This window comes from Amblyomma americanum, chromosome 1 (genome assembly GCF_052857255.1).
Source record: "Amblyomma americanum isolate KBUSLIRL-KWMA chromosome 1, ASM5285725v1, whole genome shotgun sequence".
Classification (NCBI taxonomy): domain Eukaryota; kingdom Metazoa; phylum Arthropoda; class Arachnida; order Ixodida; family Ixodidae; genus Amblyomma; species Amblyomma americanum.
Window position 1 is genome coordinate 340281834 of NC_135497.1, and position 21316 is coordinate 340303149.

Sequence of the window (21316 nt, forward strand, 5' to 3'; positions counted from 1 at the left end):
GGCGGCGCCTTGCGCTAATGTGACGCAGTTGGCCGCTTCTCTTCACAGCGACCGTTGGCAGGGGCTCAAATTGGGATGTCTCGATCACAGAAATGGCTGCATCATGCGAACCTGCGATGGGATGCACGCACATGAGAAGGCCAGCGCGCCTTTCACGGCATGAAGGCTTCCCATTCGACGTTACCGAGACACAACAGTCTGTGATACGTAGGTGCTTGAGGGAGGGCGCCCGGGATACGACGATATGTTTGAGACGTGGAGAGAGGGATGCCACATGTGGAAACGGGGGCAGAGAGCGTGTGGCGACTGGCACGGTATGCGGAGAGAGAGATGACAAGTGCGAAAGCCAGCTGCGGTTGGTGTTCAAAGTGAAGGATACTCGCTACCGCCTTCATACGATGTGAAGGGAATGACGCCTGTACTCTGGAGTAAACCGGCTGTGGAAGCCCCCGCCCTGTCGCTGAAATTTGCATTACATTGCCCAGCCATAGAGTCAATATTATATATATATATATATATATATATATATATATATATATATATATATATATATATATATATATATGCGCTCAGAAATTAATTTGAGACCTCAGATTTACACTTACTTTTGCCCAGCCATGCAGTCCTTTATTTTCAGAAATGCATTGCAGCACTAGTAGCCAAGGACCCCAGATTTCCACTCACTTTTACGTCCACACCTCGCGGCAGCGTTTTTACGTCCGCATTGCAGAGCTTAGACCTGGATAACAATATGCATATCCAAGCTCACGTGGATGGCAGTTAAAGCTACCCATGTCTCCGAAAGCCTATAGTAGACAGTGTATGCGCGGCATGCATGGCCACGTTGGTAGAATGACAGTTATCCAAGTTATCCTGGTGAGCTTAGCAGAAGATTTGAAAGATGAAGGGGAAAAATAGTAGGCGAGGAGGAAGAAGACAACCACGGAAGAATGTAGGGGCTTCTATTGGCAGTCGATGGTTGGTTGACTTATGGGGCCTAACGTCCCAATGCGACACAGGCTATGAGAGACGCCGTAGTGGAGGGCTCCGGGTAATTTCGACCACCTGGGGTTCTTTGACGTGCACTGACATCACGCAGCACACGGGCCTCTACCATTTTGCCCGATCGAAATGTGACCTTTGTGGCCGGGATCGAACCCGCGTCTTTCGGGTAAGCAGCCGAGCACCATAACCACTGAGCCACCGCGGTGGCTGCTATACGATGGAAATGCAATTCTGCGCAAGTTGTACAACCTTACGAAAGCCTGATTGGTCGCATTTTCCAACCCGCCACGGTGGCTCAGTGGTTACGTTGCTCGACTACTGATCCGGAGTTACCGGGTTCGAACCCGACCGCGGTGCCTGCGTTTTTATGGAGGCAAAACGCTAAGGCGCCCGTGTGCTGTGCGATGTCGGTGCACGTTAAAGATCCCCAGGTGGTCGAAATTATCCCGGAGCCTTCCACTACGGCACCTTTCTTCTTTCACTCCCTCCTTTATCCCTTCCCTTACGGTGCGGTTCAAGTGTCCGCCGATACATGAGACAGATACTGCGCCATTTCCTTTCCTCAAAAACCAATTGCATTGCATTGCACTTCCCAGATTCTTTACGAGGTTCCATAAGCGCTACATACACAGAGAGCTACTTGTGGTGGAATGCAACCATGGCAGTGTCGCAGCGATGCTTCGGCCGTCTTAAGCATTACAGAGGAGGAAATAGTGGAAAGTAACGTGGCTATAATTTAGCTAGTTGCGTGCAAGTCTGGTAGGCAGTGAGAAACCTGAGTGTGGTTGCCGTTAATTGAGAATTCGATGTTTGTTTGAAGATTTATGCTCATTTTGTTCTTGTAGCATCTGTTAATAAACAGTATTTTTTTAATTTTTATTAGCATCTGTTTTTTTCGTGCCGTTTAAGTATTTAACGCAGAAGAGAAACGTTACCAGACTGCTAACAGTCGCCGCTATTTTTTGTTGTAGCAATGGTTTATTTCTTCATGTCTCTAACAGTTTTCAAGAGCTAACCTTCCTGCTTTGAATTTTCTATTATTTGTCAAGTTAGAGCCCAAGAAAAAAATTGCATTTAATGTAGCAGTTGCATAGCGGGGCAACAGTGGCTCAGGTTCGGGTAAAGTAATCTTATACCACCTGAACGCAACCCCAGCCATTGTTGCTGGCGTGCAAGAAATCAGGTTTTTGCGGCGTACTTTTTCTCAACGAAAGAAGCAAGGGCAAGAAGCGGCAAAAAAAAAAGGGGGGGGGGGGGGGCAGGACGACGCAAGCGCTCCAGGAGCACGTTCGCCAAAGGGCCGCTGGATGGAAGCGGTGCCCTCTAATGGCGGGCATAAATGTCTCTCCTTGCAGCACGAGCAACGCGCGCGCGCGGTGCCACAGAAAGTGTTGTTTCGGTCAGTGGCTTTGTCGCGGGGCCCTGGAGCGGGGTCGGCGCAGGGGCCGAGAACGCGAGGAAGAGGAGGGTGCGCTTCGGCATGCATGGCAGTCCCTCCCAGCGGTGGCCATTTCTCGGCGCTCCAGCCGAGCGTGAGCGTCCGCATGCCACTGGCGCGAGAGAACATTTTAACTCCACTCTGGATGGGGTTTAAACGCCATCAAGCCCCGGAAAAGGGTGGCGGATGCATTTACCCCTTGACTCTTGCCGGGGCGACAGCAAATCATAGCGCGCTGTAGCTGTGACAGATGACAAAACGGCGGCCAGGCTTTTAGCGTGCGCAGATCACGCCGAGCAGCGGCTGCCGGTGCACGCGAGGGCCGACGCCGAGCGAAGAGAGATCGCCCGCGTGCTGTCGGGGAAGCTAAACACAAACGGGCCAGCGAAAAACGGGAGGCATAATAATGCGAACCCCTAACGCCTTTCGCTCGGCACCAGCTGGCGTTTGCTTTGTGCTCGCTACTCGAGCGCTCAGGCCGCGCACACTCCTTCCCCGCTCCCATTTATGCCTTTTATAACGGGCTCAGATAATGCAGAAACAACTGCAAGAAAAGGAAATAGCGGCGCGCGCTTAAGAGCCCGAGGCTGCTTATCTTGTCATGCTCTTCTCGCCTTACAACGAGGCGGGCAGGAAAAAAATTGCAGCGAACCCAAGGGCGGCTGAATGCTTTTACTATTCTTTTTTTTCTTTTTCTCTGCACTGCACTCTCAGTGCATCTGCGTGTTCTGTAGCCATCTCTCGTCTCGCGCGTTCCGTAGAGATGAACGATTCGACTTGGAGGAAAAGCGTGGCTGCTGGCGTGTGAACCCGCGCTTTCAGAGCACTGTGCGGCTGAGCCGGGGATCCCACGCGCCGCCGGACACGCGGGCTGCGAGCGTTGCTTCTAAGTGAAAAGTCTCCGAACATTTTTTGGCGACACAAGGAGAGAAAAGAAATTCCGCCAGCAGTGTGTTGTTCTTTTATTTCATAACACGACAAAACAACCCTCTTGAGACACGCAGGCTTAATAGCGCACTTGGGTCGCGCTTTCATGGTTGGTAATTCTCGCTTTCTCGCGGGGCGTACGCCACTGCTCAATATGTCTGACTTGGAAGGGCTGCCAGTGCATATACTAACAGCGCAATCGTAAGGAGCAGGTGAGGTTTTCTGTCTTATTGTAACCCAAAAAGAGTAGGATAAGCAGGTCGCTGCACATGCTTCTCAGTATTTAGGTGATCGTTTTTGTCTAGCAGTCTTTGCCACGTTTGGAATGTCAAATTCTCCGCCTATAGTACGAGACACATGAGACTGGTTTTACTGAACTGTTGACTTTTATTTCGTCGTTTGCGGTGATAGCGCGTACTGAGGCTTGGTAAGGACACGCAAACGGAAATAGCGAGTGAATTTAAGCTTTTCGTATAATAATGTTACGCATGAAACCAGAATAACTGACGAGGCGAGGTATCGCACACAAGAAAGGAAAATGTTGCTTGCGAAACTGCCCGTGAGTTACGCCCACTACGTTTAGATTGCGAACAGGTAACTAGGCGTAGTACATACGCTGCATTAAGCAAACACTTCCCAATGTTAGCATAGGTTTGTGTTTCTTTCACACTTTTATTTGTCCTTTTAGTGAGTTCCTTGCTTTCCTCGACAACTTAACTTGCTATGTGATGGATAGAAATTTAGGTCTTATTTTTGGCGGCGGTCTTAGAGGGGCCATAAAATATTTTTAAAAAAAGGCCGCGGTATGCATTCCATGTTCGCTGAGACTGCTTCTTGAATCTCCATGAGCATGACTTTTTCCAATCCATTTTTGCAGGAGCAGAGAGCTATTGCCTTCTTCACACTTTTCCTCTTTCTCCCGTGATTTCTAATAATCTCAGTGCCATAGAGTTTCTAAATATTACCAAGAGGGCAAGCTGGCAGGTTTCTTCAAGAGCCTTTCAGCCACCGCGGGATTGCTGGGAAGACGAGGTTCCGCATTTGGCTTGGCTAGTGGTGGGCTTAAAGCGTCAATTATGCCTAGGAATCGCCAGCTGCGCCGCGATGCTCTCCTCCGCGCACAGATGAAATTATATTAATAGTACGTTTTTTACTTTTCTAATAACATTAACCCAAGTTTCAAGCTGGTATGGAAAATTTCACAGCATTCCTTCGAGGTTTTCCTTCTCAAAAGGCGTACTGTTATGGCTGAATCCAGATTTCATGCCTAACGATAGTCAAAACAAATACGAAACGTTATCTTCCCGACTTTATTGCGCTTCTATTGGCTCTGAGAAGTTTGAGTTACGCCCTCTCATGGTCAGCTGGTGTGACGTCACGGCAAGGACTCCCGAGCGAATGCTCCGGCTCCTTTCGCCTCGCCGAGCAGCATCGTGTTTGCTACTACGTAGTTCGTCACTGTTAAGTTACGGATGGCAAAAACAGCAGCGGCATAATGTCAGGTAAGCACAACTGAATCATTATGACAATCGCATTCGAAGCATAAGCGGCGATCGAGCGTGTGCTCGGCTCCGCGCTTCCATTACGATCTTGTCCGCATGTAGTTGTGCCGGTTTTCTACATGCCCCTCTCTGCTTTCCTTTTTCTTTCTTCCAGTTTAGGCTCACGTTGCGATATGTTTGCTTCATTGTTGCATGGTCGGCAAGTGATAAATTGCATTGCTGCGAGCGCTGAACCTTAGCTGTGTTTGCCACTGCGACTCCTGCAGCGAAGGTTTTCATCGAATAAAGGCCTTATTTTTGAAGCTGCGAGAGTGGTCTTGCTTCGCGCGTGTTTATGAGTGTCACGAAAAGCATGTGCGCTTTAGCAATGCGCGTAATTTGACATGGGCCACGCGCCTGCATTATTGCGCCTTCCTCGCTGACGACAGGGAGTGTTATGGACTTTACCGGAAGACCATCCTGTCTGGCACTCCGTTCGCCTCTGCGTACCGCGCCGCACCTGTAACAGCAGTGCTGTTAGGGGGTAATGCTGACTTGTGTATCCTATATGTATATTTGCAGTCGCCCTGGCACTGCATGAACAAGGCATGGGAGAAAAGTCGCCGCCTCTTTGAAGCTGAGGGCATGTATTGCGCGGGTGACGTGGCTGGAAAGGATTGTTTTTAGTCTATAAATAAATTCTTGGAGCCTAGCGCAAAGAAACGCTAGAACAAGTCCTGGTGAACTTACGCCGCCGCCTCGTCGATCTCTGATGCGATCGCCGCGCACCGCTTTGACGCACAGGAAGGTTGACGGATAGAGCAACAGCCGGTATGAGCTTTCTGCGCTTATAACCTGATGTTTATAAATAATATACTCGCTAACAAACAGCACGTAAAAGCGTCGGCATAGGACTTACCTACCATCTTGTAAACCGGGTGTAAAAGTTTCCCTCTTGAAAATGCTTACCGCACACTGCAGCCGATGGTCGCTAATCATCCAGGTTTTCTTCATTTTCAGCGACTTCGCGTAGCATTGGAAGCCGACACTAGCTTTTTTGCGTGAGTTGCACTACTGCAGTGAAAAAGAGGCCACCGTGATTACATAATGCAGCACGCGGAAACGAACGAAAACCGCTGTCACGCCGGCCGCAGGGTTGACGAAGTACTTGCTGCTACGTCACACAGCGCCAATCGTAGTGCCGCTGTACTGGTCATTCTCGAGTCTATATAGTGTCGCCTCTCGACTGGACCCATGCACCCAGCGAAACACAGTCCGAGATGTAATCATTCCGTTGTCACTTTTTTACTCTTATTTATCTCGGGAGGCAATTTCCTCCAGTCATGAAAAACGCTGCCTATTTATCTGCTCGTTATTTTAGATTCTCTTTCGCTGCAACTACTGTGTGACTGTGTGTATCCAAACATTACACGAGGAATGTAGGATGCTTAAAATTACGGGGGCGCTCGATTATCGTTATGAAATGTCAACGCGTTAGCATTAGGCCTTCTCCTTGCTTGAAGAGCTAAGGCCGCCGGCAATAGTACTAATCAGCGAAAGCTGATTGACACTGGCTGATGCGTCCTCCAACTTCCACGGTAGCCACTAGCCGGGATGCTCCTGTGGCAACCACCCTCAGGTAGCGCATTCATCCCCCCTACGTCAGAACCTCCTCCATCCATGGTTCTTCCCGTGACAGCCACCTTCTGGCCTCTCCTTCCACTCTCCTGCAAGTGGAAAGGGGGAGTTCCCTCTCTCCACTTTGTCACCTGCAAACCGTGGACACAACACTACAACGGCGAACGCTGCTTTTTCTTCAAGGCGGGGCTTCTAATCGCAACGCATTTAAGAGCAGGAGAAGGCCAGCCAACTTTCGAGCGTTATTTTGCGTTCTCTGGTTCGTCAAGAGGTGTTATATCGAGTCGAAATGTTCATGACACCACAATCTAACGAGTGGGCTAGTTTGCTTACTATGATCGGAAAGCATTGCAGTGCCCTGTTAATGTGGACGTGCTTGGCTCTGCGCATTTACAAGTTACAACAGCAATTAAATGTGTTACTCCCGCTGATAGCTTCTGTATTGTAACGCGATACATTTAACCGAAACCAGTGATATAGGCAATTGCTTCGTTTCTAGATGTACCGATTACAACATTAACTGTGATTTATAACGGTAGGAACAATCTACGTTGATATCAGCAAGCCATCTTGAAATATTAGTTTAAGAAAGGCAACGTCTTGCTTTGAGAGCCGTGGCAGTGTATCATATTCAACAGACCAGTCTATATCCACGTTGCCATCCTTTTGACGTGCTCGTATTCATGACACATGGAACTATTTAAGAAGTCAATATACCGTTGAGAGGCGTACTACAGGTTTGTCGTTTTTTCTTGGAAGGGGTGGACGGCGGTAGAGAGAGCGGCATATACGCCAGCAGCTTTCCATTCAAGAAAGTGAAGCGCCACACCGAGCAATGAGACCGCGGCCCATTTACCAGCCACTTGAAATAATTAATAATAATAATAATTGGTTTTTGGTGGAAAGGAAATGGCGCAGTATCTGTCTCATATATCGTTGGACACCTGAACCGCGCCGTAAGGGAAGGGATAAAGGAGGGAGTGAAAGAAGAGAGGAACAAATAGGTCCGTAGTGGAGGGCTCCGGAATAATTTCGACCACCTGGGGATCTTTAACGTGCACTGACATCGCACAGCACACGGGCGCCTTAGCGTTCTTCCTTAAAAAAAAAACGCAGCCGCCGCTGTACCGTACAAAATTCTTGTTTTTAATTACATGAAATAATTAAAAACAAGAATTTGGTACGGTAAATTTACTTTAAAGGAAACAGCGATCTTTATAGTAATTCACTGAAATAAAAAATGCTGAAAGAAGCTTGCATCAAAGCTAAACGTTGCTAGACACCCTTATCTCGCGAATTTCTTCCTGGAGAAAGCATGGAACAGTAAGATTCAGTCTGGAGAAGGGCAAATTTCTACATCCTAACAGTCGTCCGGCTATACCCGATGACGTCGAGTATAACGAAAACGAGTTTCTCAGAAATTTCGCTCGCGGACGCATTCAGTGAACTTTTTGCACAATAGTTTCAGCAGCGAAACCTGCGAAGCTGTTTAATTTGTTTCCAAATGCTTAGTGTTTAATGTGTAAATGTTAAAGCTGTTTAAATGTGCCCAACAGCAACCCTAGTTAAGGGCAGTATAGCCTAACCGTGTTATTCAACACCCGAACATTTTTTCGACGCATTTGCGCGTATAGCCGCCGCGTTGGCGGAGTGGTTACGGCGCTCGGCTGCTGGCCCAAAAGACGCAGGTTCGATCCCGGCCGCGGCGGTCGAATTTCGATGGAGGCGAAATTCCAGGGGCCCGTGTACTGTGCGATGTCAGTGCACGTTGAAGAACCCCAGGTGACCGAAATTTCCGAAGCCCTTCACTACGGCGTCTCTCATAGCCTGAGTCGCTTTGGAACGTTAAAACACCCATAAACCAACCAACCAGCATTTGCGCGTACATAATAGCTGCACTCCTTGGAGTAAATGTATACGCTCCTATTTGTGCCGAAAGAGTAGCGACTAGATTCGCTAAACTTTTTTTTTTCTCACCTAAAAGCTTTTCGGGAGTGGCCAGCAGTTTGTTCGCTGGTCATCGTGATTGGGCCGTTGTCCCGAACTGCTTCTCGCGATCGTCCAATGAGGCCGATGCACAGACCGTACAAACCACGCGCTCTCGTGTGACAGGAGCTTTGCGAATACGGCCTCAGACGCTCAGCAGCAATAAGCAGCGCGCCATGAGAAAAAACTTGAGAAAAGAAGAGAGAATGAAAGGGAGCATATCGAGTGGGAAATTGCCAGGAAAAGGCAAGCTGATTCTCGTGTATCAAAAATCAAACACGTTCAGGCATAGCGAGTCAGCGCTGCGTTTTTTCTCAAAGAGCGCGCAACCTGTGAAGGAAACAGTGGGGAGTGAGGGAATTAGGGGGGGGGGGGGGGGGGGAGAGAGGTGCGGTGGTTGGGTCAGGCTGCCACGAGTCTTTTCTGCGCAGAAGCCAGCCGGTATTGAACGCAGCACCGATCGCGGCATGGGGTGAATTATTGTTCATAGGCAGAGCATTAACGATCGCCCGTATAATCGGTAACTGCTGCGCCACTAATTAAACCGAACACAGGCAACAATGAAGACGCTTTCATATAACGTTTTGCATCTTGTTAAGAGTTTTAATTAAATACTCTCGCGAGGGATCCTCCACTCTTATGTTTTTACTTATCGCTAGCGCTTTTTTCTTGATGTTTGCTTTGCACTCGCGCTTCTCTATTTCTTTAAAGGCACGCGGCTCTCATCCTTTGATTTCCTTTGTTTTTTCTTAGCTTCTATAATATTTCGCTCACTGCTTGCTTCTTTGACGGCCCATAACTGTCCAGGGAGTGCATGTGAATCATGTGGTTTCTCGCCCACCGAAATTCTTATCAGTCTTATTTTAACATATGTAGCGAAGTAGAAGACAGGAGGAATATGAACACAAGTCCTCTTCTAGAAACGTTGGTCTGCGGGCTTGCTCACGTTGGCGTTTGTATATACGAAGATGCTTCTTTAAGAGAATAGCGCCATAGGGCTGCTCCGCTGTCGCTTTTTATTTTTATATTTTCTTCGGCTACATCGCCACCACATTGAAGGGTTCATGTCACGGAAATGGGACCATGGAACGTCAGCTTATTTACAACTATTTCCTGTCGCATCGGGTACACTGCCCAGCAGATCGGAAACCTTGGTATATAAGGTTGCACTTATAGATTTTTTTTGTCTAAACGTAAGATTAAAAAAAAAAAAATAGTGGTCGTCAGCAACGGCTACGTTAACAATTATTCACGTTCTTATGCAAGTGCCGTGACGACAGGACGGCTTGTACATACCAACGAACCATATGCGACATTTCTTACGGTTTTTCATCCCTGTTTAACACGTGCGGATGATTTTATTTATTTATTTATTTATTTATTTATTTATTTATTTATTTATTTATTTATTTCTACATACTGCTAATTTGGGATTGTTGCAGGAGGGCAAAATAGGGTTTGTAATAACAAAAAAAGATAATAAACTAGCAAGACAGTTAAACAGCTGTGTAGTTGCGTCTGAAAGCCCGAAAATTGTAAGCAAGGAGAAGATTCATGGTCGTTTAAAAGCTACCAGTTAATGACAGCCAGCATGTATGGCAAAGCCTGCATCATATATTTACTGGTAACAAATCTTCGATGGCACGCTAAACCAGTATGAGTCGCCCTCAGAGGCAGCGTGTAGCACGCAAGTTATCCTAGCGTTCCGCAGTAGGATATATGCGAAGCCAGAATATAGAAACACAGAGAAACCACTGAACTCATTACGAAACATATGATGATTGAGCAAGAGGCCGCTTTGCTTCAACGTTAACAAAACTGTACAAAACCTTCAAATTAAAAAAAAAGGGGGGCGGGGGGGACGTGGTACAAAGCAACCATTTCTCATTTTATCATTTCCTTCCTGTGACGGTCTCTCTCTCAGGAGCGCGAGCGACCGCGTTCAAGGGCCGGTCTGAGTTGCAAACAGCCGAGGAACGAAAAGTATCAACATGACGCAACTCGAGAACAAGTGAATTAGCACACAATTACTACTACTGTGTTGAAAGACGCCGCGCTTTAAAGCGACGTACTAACGAGAGGGTGGAAAAATGATGAGGATAGGACGGCGGGGGCGCATTCATTCTTTCGCAACAGGGCAACTTTTGGCTCCCCCGTGAGGCGGACGAGAAAAACAAACGCAAAAAGAAAACGGGACGAGAAGAGAGGAAGAGCGCGGTCGAATTGCCAGTGGACTCGGCGAAGTTGCCACACAGCCCGCTGTTGGCGCCGTCCGCCGACTGCGCTGGAGAGCGTATAAATTAGATGCAATAGGAAAGAATGAGCCGGCCGGTCCGAGGCTCGCGTGGGCAGCGGCGAAGCGCGGCAACCCGCGGACGTCGTATGTTTCGTTGCATGGTGATCAAATTACGGGGCCTGGAGCTTCAAATAATCTCTCTAATGCACGGTCGCCGCCTTCCCGCGGCCTCCTCTGCGCGGAGGAGGAGCGTTCCGTGGGCAGCTCCCCCTTCCCGCCAGCACGCGGGGAGGAGGCCGTCCGATCTCTTCTTGTCGGAGCTGTTAGCCGAATGGTCGCATTCAGTTTCCGCGCTGGGGCTCGGCCCCGCAGTTTATGGGACCCCTTTGAATGACTCACGCGCACGCGCCATCGCGGCACACTTCTCCGTTCTCCTCCCTGCAGCCAAGGCCTTCCGAGAAGGCGCACATTGAAGTGGGGGTGGGGACAGCAGCGTCTACTTGGACGCGGCTTCTCGCCGCTGCCTTCCTCTTTGCCTTCTGTCCCGTTGCCGGCCGAACTAAATGCTTAGCGAGCGTATGTGCCCATAGCTCGGTATTATGGGAACGACATTGATCTCTTGACCACTACTCAAGGAATGATGGGAAATGGTAACTAAGGCGTTTGTTCCGGAACATTCGAAAGGCAATGGGGAAAGGTGGTTGGCAGCGTGCGCACAGGGTTTGCTGTGCGTGCAAATTCTGGCAGCGACAGCTTGATAGTTTGGTTTGGTTAATAATGGTTGAACGTCCCAAAGCGACGACTCAGGCTATGAGTGACGCCCTAGTGAAGGGCTCCGGAAATTTCGACCACCTGGGGTCCTTTAACGTGCACTGAGATCGCGCAGTGCAAGGGCCTCTAGAATTTCGCCTCCATCGAAATTCGACCGCCGCAGCCGGGATCGAGCTCGCGTCTTTCGGGTCAGCAGCCGAGCGCCGTAGCTACTGAGCCACCGCGGAGGCTCGACAGCTTGGTAGTGTGTGAGCCAAACAGTGAGAGCGATTTAAAAGAAAAGAAGGCGAGCATGCCAGTTCGAGACGTGTTTCCACAGGCATACTGAGAGCGAACTAGCATTACACGGGCACCGGGTACGTTACAACGCTATTTGCACAAAGCAGTGAAGCAGTGATGCGAAAACAGTTACATAAAATAATCTCGAAATAATATACAAGCACTTTTCTATTGCAAAGAAGCCATGAGGCAAATATACTGCTGTCTGGGGTGCCTCTTGGAATGTATATTCTCGCGCGAAGCTGCGCTGAGGCATCAGCACGTGCTTAGCCATCCAACTTTACACCTTAGCCGCAGCACTTGGCAGGGAAGCCGGGCCGCGACAATCAGTTCACGAAGGCACCGAGTATGTCCGGTAGCCCTCTGTTTTTATTTCATTGCATTTTACTCGTACTGTGCATTCTGCTCTCATGACGGTGTACGTATCGCGTTTGTGGCGTATATATGAAGCCAATATAACGCCCTTCACATCCGCTGCGCTATAGCGACGCAGCCCAGAATGTTGCCCGCACAGCGCCGCTCAAACGGCGAAGCAAGAGAATTAGCGTAAGGTTGAAACTTTGTTCCATGCGGCATTCTTCGCGGGCAATATCTGGCCCGCTCCCGAGATCCCCGAATAACCTCAGAGCGCCTCGTCCGTTAATTATGCCTCCTGGCCCGCCGCTTTCCCTTGGCTCCTTTCGGCCTGCGGACAGCGGACGAGCCTCTTCAAAACAAAGCCCTGAGCGAGCGAACGCAATTAAATTCCCCTTCTTGCGCCCGGCTTTAAAAGAAACGCGATTCACAAGCCCCATGGTCGGCGGCGAGTGCGTACGCGCTGTTGCCTCCAGGGAGGTCGTTTCGCAGCGCCCCCTTCCCCCTGTCTTCTCTCGGTCCTGCTGCAGCACTGCCTCGCGAGAGCAGCGCGCCGCAAAGTTTTTCCAGCGGCTCAGTCAGCCGTCGCATATTTACTTCTGCTTATGAAGATTAAAACGCTCCGGCGCGAAGGTTAATCTAAAAGTTAACACTCGGCAGGCCTAGACAGCGCCTAATGAATTATACGCTCCCTTATTATTATACGCCCGGGCCGCCATATTATAACGGAAAATCCCGAGGCGAGGGCCGGCCGCTGCGGAGGCACTGGGACGGTGGCCCCGCGCGCTGCTGCGGCTGCTGCGGCAGGAGCGCCGCTCTGGGGCCTCCCGGGACCCAGCTGACAGAGCGGCAAACGAGCGGCTCGATTTACATCGCGCGCGCGTTCCGGTGGCGGCGGTAGCAGGGGCTCTCTTGACAGGCACACCGGGCTTGGAGCACCACTTACACCCGCATGGAGGACGTTAAAGGCCACTGGATAGGTCAGCAACTTCAGTCGCCCGCCGGCCGCATACCCGTCAAGAGATCTGCAAATCTGCGAAACGGTTATGACGTTACCTTTGTAACCTCTTTGGTCGTAGAGCTAGTGCTGGTGGTTTAGACACATGTATGAACTTCTCTACAGAATTTGAGGCGGGACGTGATGCTGAGGAAATAAGCAAAAAAAAATAATACAGGGGGAGAGGGCTCAGTGGTTATGGCGCTCGACTGCTGAGCCCCAGGACGCGGCTTCGATCTCGGCCGCGGCGACTGCGTTTCGATTGAGGCGAAACGTAAGATAAGGGTACTGTGCGATATCAGGGCACGTTAAAGAACCCTAGGTGGTCGAAATTATTCCGCAGCCTTCCCCTACGGAGTCCCTCATTGCCCATGCCACTTTGGGACGTTAAGCCCTGTATACCATACCATACCATTACTTTGTACCAATGAAATAGCTGCACCTATTGAGAGCCTTGATGCTTTTTCGAATCTGTGCAATCACTGAGACGTGAAAGTATCCATGATAAAATTGGTACGTGCGTCAATAATAGAAAAAATCACCCTTTTCTTACTATTACACTCTAAGCACTGCGCAATATCTCAGATAGACTCCCATACCTTTGCTAAACGGCCGAGTTGGTAATACATTTGTGAGGGTACCAGCGCTAAAGACGGGGACGAAAGAAAGAACATACGATGGAGTAAGAACCACTAACCACTTGAGACGGTCAACCTGGGTTTAAAAAATTTCTGCATCGGCGCACAGAAAGCTAGATCTCATACAGCACGAGACTTCAGTCCTCTCCTTCTGTGGCTATACTGTCGGCTCGCAACACACTAATCAGATCTCGTTTGCAAAAAGCTTGCGAAGTTTGGGATCCTTTACTAAGAAAGATATGAAGAAACTTTAACAACTTCAAAGACTTGCAGTTCGTTTTATAATCTCTACCAGCGGCTTATTTCTAAAGCTGAACTGGTGCAAAACAATAACATCAAGGCCTTAGAATCCCGCAGAAATCTAGCCAGAAGAGAGCCTAGCCGCCGCGGTGGCTGAGTGGTTATGGCACTCGGCTGCTGGCCCGAAAGACCAGGGTTCGATCCCGGCCGCGGCGGTCGAATTTCGATGGAGGCGAAATGCTAGAGGCACGTGTAATGTGCGGTGTCAGTGCACGTTAGAGAGTCCCAAGTGGTCTAAATTCCCAGAGCCCTTCACTACGGCGTCTCTCATAGCCTGACTCGTTTTGGGACGTTAAACCCCCATAAACCAACCAGAACAGAGCCTGCTGTTTAATCTATACCACTGCCAAATTCGCGTCAACCCTACATCCTTTCAGCCGTCATGGTCCAAAATTACAAGGCACCGCCATCCGCATAAAGCAGGTCGTATGTTCGCTCGTACCAAGAGCTTTAAATACTCATTTTCTTCTACAGCCATATCACAAGGGAACGATCTACCTGATAATGTACCGTGTTTACTCGCATAATGGGCGCACTTTTTCTTCGCACAAAATTGGTGAAAATTTTGGGGATGCGTTCATTACTCGAGGTAAAATATTCAGAAGAATTTTGGAGCTGCTAAAAGATGTCTAAAATAGGGAGAAAACCATGTAGGCTGGTCGCATAAATACTTTACCCGGTACGACTCACCTTATAAATAAACCAAACGCACTCTTAAGCGCGGTTTCCTTCCCCGAGAGCATATTCAACATCTTAGCGACCCATAATGCTGTCTGAAAAGAGCTCAGCTAGAGTTCACTCTAGCCCACTTCGCAGCGTTAAGCGGGAAGCCCAACCGCAGAATGTTGCTGCAGCCCTTAATATGGCAGAGCGCACAGAGAAACCCTCCATGACCATGCGGAATTTCTATGGGTTATCGCATAGAGTTTCTTACTATTAACTAGAGGGAAAGCTGACGGCGCTGCACCTGAACCTCCATGGGCGCGCAAAGCATCATGGAGCGATGAGCTACTTGGTGCGGAACAGTAGTTTTTTGTTCAGGAACACAGAGTGGCGTTACTGAGTTGTCCCGTTCCGTATCCACGGGGCGCTCCGCGCGCAGACGACTTTACCGCGAACGTAGTGTGCAAAAGCCGTAGTAGCGAAAACGCAAAAGCACACAACGCCAATAAAAGGATTTTATTTTCCGAAATGCTGCGAAAAAACTTTTAAAATGTTGAAGCGAAAGCATTTTTTTAAAAAACATACGTCTTTTTAAAAGTGCGCCTGTTAAGCACGAAATATTGGCTTTTGTGGTCTGCAATGCTTGGGCAATAGGAGAGGAAGCCATCGCTTATTTTGAGCAAACTTTGCATTTACATGCTTTTCTGCTCGTTTGTTACGATTTATAGACAGGTTATTGAATGATAGGTCATTCTTGATTATCGAACAACGTTTGTGTTTTCATTATTTTTTGGACAAAAGTTGTGGTTCTGCAGTCGGTCGCTCTCCGCCCCATGATGCTTAGAGCGCCCATGGTGGTACAGGTGGTCTCGAGGAAGCTCCATGCAAACTCCCATAGGCGGGGCACCAGCATTCCCTCTAGTTAATAGTAAGAAACTCTATGGGTTATCGGGTTCCTTGCAAAACAGTCATATTGGCTGTTTGTCCCGTACTGAGCTAGTAGCGTTGACATCCGACAGATTGCGCCTCACCAAATCGAGACTTGGACGAAAATCATCTGGTCGTGGTTAGTCATAATAACGTGAAATTTTAGACGCCGATCAATAAACAAAAACATGACGTTTCGGCTCCCGTACGGGAGCCCTGTTCACAATCTTGCCGTACAATCACAATCTTACCGGCTCTCGTGCGGGAACCGAATAGTATTTTTTTTTGTTTTTGGCCGGCGTCTACAAATTCAGGTTATTATGGCACCTCATAGTAAGTAGTACTGCGTAGTTCACCGTTACGTAGTTGTTTCGGCGTTATAAAAGAAAGGCGCCTGCTATCTTTCACTATCGCCACCTGCTGACCGCGCGCCAAATGAAAGCGGGGCGTTTATTGTGCGAAGTGGAAAGAAATGTGCCATTAGCGTAAAAGGAAACGCGAACAAAACAACCGAAACGCCACTACGAACAATCAAAAATACTGGCGGCTGGAGAGGAAAATGGAGGCGTGGCGTTTTAACTTTTCTACAAAGCAGTCTTTACTCATTAGATGCGAAAATCAACCGCTTTAGTATTCTGCCTCTTTAGTGTAGTATCTTAAAGTTTTGAAGTTTGCGCTTCAAATCTCTTGCTCACATTTCATTTGACACTGATAGTACTTTCTGAAAGCCAAAGTAAGGCCCGCCTTCATTATGCGGGCGTGTTCATTACGCGAGTAAATACGGCATTTGAGGCTGAAAAACTGCTTCCAGTAATTGAACAGATCTTTTGATATGTAACTGCTTCCTCTGACGTTTTTTGTTTTGTTCTCCCGCTTTGCTTGCTTTTACTCCTGTCCCATTGTTTGCTGTTGTGGTTTATGGTTTATGAGGGTTTAACGTCCCAAAGCGACTCAGGCTATGAGAGACGCCGTAGTGAAGGGCTCCGGAAATTTGGACCACCTGGGGTTCTTTAACGTGCACTGACATCGCACAATACACGGGCCTCTAGAATTTCGCCTCCATCGAAATTCGACCGCCGCGGCCGGGATCGAACCCGCGTCTTTCGGGCCGGCAGCCGAGCACCGTAACCACTCAGCCACCGCGGCGGCGGTTGTTTGCTGTTGTATTTTACTTTTATTTGCATTCTGTAATGCAGGTCATTTGTATGCATATTACGCTCGCACTTGAGCCCTACATTGGCCCACAGTGCCTGATCAATATATAAAAACATTGATGATTACTCTACTTTTGCTTCTGACGCATAACAGCGTCTTTTTTTTTTCATTCTTTAAAGCAGATGTTGGTACCAGCTTTCAAAAATCTGACGCAGTCTACGATCTAGAGTGCGCCTGGCCACCCCCAAGCACTAGCTAAGAGCGCACAAGGACCCTTTATCAACAAGGCACCGGCAATTAGCTGCATCATAATCCTGTAAACTTTGTCTCCGCCCAGCGTCAGCAGCTGGCCGCATGAGGTATACAGCAGCCCTCGTTCGCAGCCGACTAAGCGCCGTCGAAATGGCCTCCGCTTTTTTCATTTTGTCGCCCCCGCGCAGGAGAGCTACCGGGAAGAAGATGACTGCACTGATTGGGCGAGCTTGAAATCGTTGCGAAAACGAGCGGTTAGAGCTGCGCGCGCCATCGATCGACGCGCACAGCGCAGCAGCTCTGGCGGCAGTGAATAATTATTGCGTCCCGTGATGGGCGCCTAAGAGCGAGCCGAGCACTTTTTGGGGCTCCTGATTAAGCGTCTCGCAGTTGCGCGCGTCTCTCGCCCAAGTGGGCCGCAGTCCAAATAGGGGCGCCGCCTTGCGGTTCCGCGTGGGCCCCGGATTGCTTTTTCGATACTGCTCGGCCCATATTGCACTGTCTGGGCCGGCGGGCTCTGTTTGTCTTCATTTGGGGAAAACCGCACGCTCGCTCTGCGGGGCAGACCTCTCGCGTGCCATTCGCCGGGGCCCAATTTGTCTTGGTTCGCCTCTCTCTTAGGCGAGCTGCGCGCCTCCTCTCCCCGTATAAAGTGCGACTTATAAGCGATGGAGTTCCTACATGTAGGTACCATTGATCTTACGAGATGACTCCCAGCCGATGCGCGTTGTTTTCGCTCTCGTTCGCTCTCCGGCGTCCTCTCCCTTTGCCTCCTCTGCGCGCCTGGCCTGGGCTTGGATTCTGCGCGCGCTTGCGCTACCGAGGCGCTGATTTAGGGCCAGCCGGTCTGATTGGACGCCCTTCTCCCGCCATGGAAAGACGATCAGGCGGAGCACCGTCAGCAAGAGGGGCGTTTGCCGGCGTTAAGCTCCAGCGCTGATGCCGCGTGGCACTTGGGAGTTTGCAAATGAAGTCGGTTGAGTACGCGATTTAGAGGTATTCAGTCAATTGCACTTACCCTCCTAGTTTCTATCGGGACCTGCCATTAGGAAAGATTCAAAACTTGCCACGTTGGCCTTGCTTGCCAGTTCGCTTGAATCTTTCTCTGTCGAACAGGAATATTACTAATGGAAAGAGATCTGCAATACTCCGTCCTCGAAGATGTGCGCCTTCTAGTTGCTGAAAAAAAAAAAAAACGACGGGTGCCTGTTTACTTCGTTTCCGAGCTGGTTGCTGCGGTTCGGGGTTCGCAAGATGGTTCGAGAGGCTCGCTGTCACATAAGCCCCTGTCACTGTAGCTGCTGCCAATAAGGTGAAGCCTTCAACTCACATCATATAGGATCGAGCTTATTACAATGGCATGTGTCAAACTCCTGCTATACTGTTCTTCCGACAATAACAAAGAGCTGTCCATCAGGGCCTTAAATCTGGCACACGCAACACGTGCAGGATGAAGACAGCAGCGCTCTGTGCAAACTCGTGTCAGCCCAGACTTTCTGCACGGCCGGGGCAGCCCCCCCCCCCCCCCCATAGCGCTCCACAAAATCCAATGCGCGCGAGGCCCATCACTGCAGCGCAGGAGTGCCTCTGCCGGGGTCCTGGAACGGAGGAAAGGAATTAGCATAGCGCGACAGCCACAAGAGCGGTGGCCCTATAAGCGGGACGGCGCTGGCTACGCCCGTATCACCGCTCGAGATCTGCGCGTCGTCAGTCGGCCGAGATTAGCCAAATCGAGGAGTGGATGGCAGCGCTGCAACGGGAGTCCCGTAGATCTGCGGCCGCTCAGCTGGATCCCGCTGGGCGGCGCTGCGGGGAGGGCACCCTAGGATTATCGAGGCCCCGTAATGCGATTTCGAGCACTGGGCTTACGCGTCCTCCCTCTACTTTGCGACGACGTCCTGCGGTGTTTCGTTACCCCCCCGACGCCCCACGCTTCTATCTTTTCCGATCGGTTCTTTATTTCGGCTCGAGTTGCGCCCGTCCGGCGGGGCGTTCTGGTCGTCGCGCCACGTGCCGCCGCTGACAGGGACCGCGGTGGGCGAGATCGTTTTTTAAACGGCCGTAGCGCGTGCCCGACACGTGTCTGAGGCCGACCCTGCCAACTGCCTCGGCTTCCGGCCGGCTGCGCGGCGCCAGTCCATCGGCGCTGCTCGCGCCTTTGACCGTACACGCTGAACGGCCCATTAGACCAGCAGTCAACACGGTGAGCGTGCTGAGATTGACAACCATTGCTTCGCTCTTGAAAGCTCTTGGTTCCTCATAAGACAGCGCGGATAACCCGGAGGCGACTGTTGCATTGTCGTAACTGTTGTTTTTTTTTCTTGACATATTGAATTGCGCTTCCAATTTAACATTAGAGTAGTACGGACCACCCTTCGGCCTTCCGACCTCTTCCCTCGCGTTGCGTGACAGAAACAGAGTTTTTACTGCCTTTATGCGTCATGTGTAAGCGCGCAAGTGGCATTTACTTGATTGAGTGTCAAACACCCATAAATGTTCGTTATAGGTTACGTGTGAGAAGAGCTCGACCGCCGAAGTGTGTTTCATATTAGTCTGTCCAGGACTGTGCAACCCACGTAAACGCTCGAACACAAATTTTCACTGTAGACATGTTATTTGTCCCTAACGCTCAGTCCAATGTCCTCAGCACGTTCCGGTGCGTTAGCCCTTTTACGGTGAGTGCGTGGGATAGTTTATGGCATGAGAGCACGGTGTCTTCCCATCTTACTCGGCGAACAATTGAAAAACAGCTATTGGTCCTGGCTTTCGTTCCACCGCACCGTCTTATTCGACTGTGTAAAATGCTGTGCAGTGAAATTTATAATTCCTGTGAAATGAAATTACTGTACAGTCTTTTTCAAAAGTAAAGAGCCCAATGGGTCTGCTGATAAGCAGTCTAATGAGGCTCTTGTAATATCCCTGGAAGTCTAAACTTTTGTTGCAGTGAGGGTGACGGTTCCTCTCACGTTCAAAATATCTGCAACGCCAGCGATGCATAGCGCGCCATGCAACACTGCCCGGAAGCAAAGCACTGAATTACATCAAATGCCCTCCCTCCACCTTCACTCCGATGAAAGGACGAACTGCCCCCAATAGGGAGAAGCGGTAAGTAATAATATATAATAACATACATTTGTTGAAAAGTTGGTCCTTGTGGCCCATGCAGGTGAACCTGAAGTGGTTTTAGTACAATATTATGCCCGCTATCTTTTTCTGTAAAGTGTCCAAAAAATTTATGCGCTTCAAATGCGCCTTGCGCAGGTTAATCGCTAAAACTATTGCGGGAAAAGCGTCGTACGAAAAACAAATTCGGGCACGGTTCCGTGGCATAGTGAAACACTACGCACAATAACACGGTCACGCACAAGGGAACAAAGAAGCAACACACAAGCGCAAAAATCTGTTCCTATGGGCAGCTTCTTCGCTCCCCTGTACATACGTGTACGTTGACGAAAGAAGGCGCTTCCACAAGAAAAGATGGGATGACGTTTCGGCTCCCCCACGGGAGCCTTGTTCACAATGAGGCATAACGTAGCTTCGTCCTTTATTTATACACGGCGCATGAGCGATCCCAGACACCTGGCATAGATTGGGGGCAAGTTCCCGTCATTTCGATTGAGCGTGTGCGCTCTCGTCTGAATAATCAGTGATTCCAGATAGAGCCGTGACTTGCTGTTCCTTTCTTTTGCAATCACACGTGCCTCGGCCCAGTCTATGTTGTGTGCGGCGGAAACCGAGTGCTCGGCAAGCGCATTTTGACCTGCGCGCCGGTTTCTGACGTCACTCTGGTGATCCCGTATTCTTCGTTCAAAGTTACCCGACTGGCCGATATATACAGAAGGGCAGTCCGCACAGGGTATCGAATACACGACACCTGGGAACTTTTCTTTCTTTAGCTTGTCTTTGACGTGCACAAGCTGTACAACGTGCACAACGTGCACCGTGCACAACGTGTACGTTGTGTTGCTCGTAGTGTTTGATCATGGATCGACCTTAGCAGCTCCTCCGTCTATTCACGATTTCAGTTTCGATACCTGGGGGCTGCCATATTGCTAGACCCCAGCGCCGCGCGGCGCTGCCGTTACGGGCTGTTACTTTTGGCTTGGGCTGCTCGGGCTGCGTTGCGTCTCAGCATGTTTTGGAGTGCAGCTCGTCGTTCTGCCGGCACCCGCTCGCAAAATAAATCTGCAGAAACGTAGCAGTGGTGAGCTTGAAGCCGTATGCGTGTGCATTTTGAATGGCGCAAGCGGCTGGAAGCGCTGGTGGTCA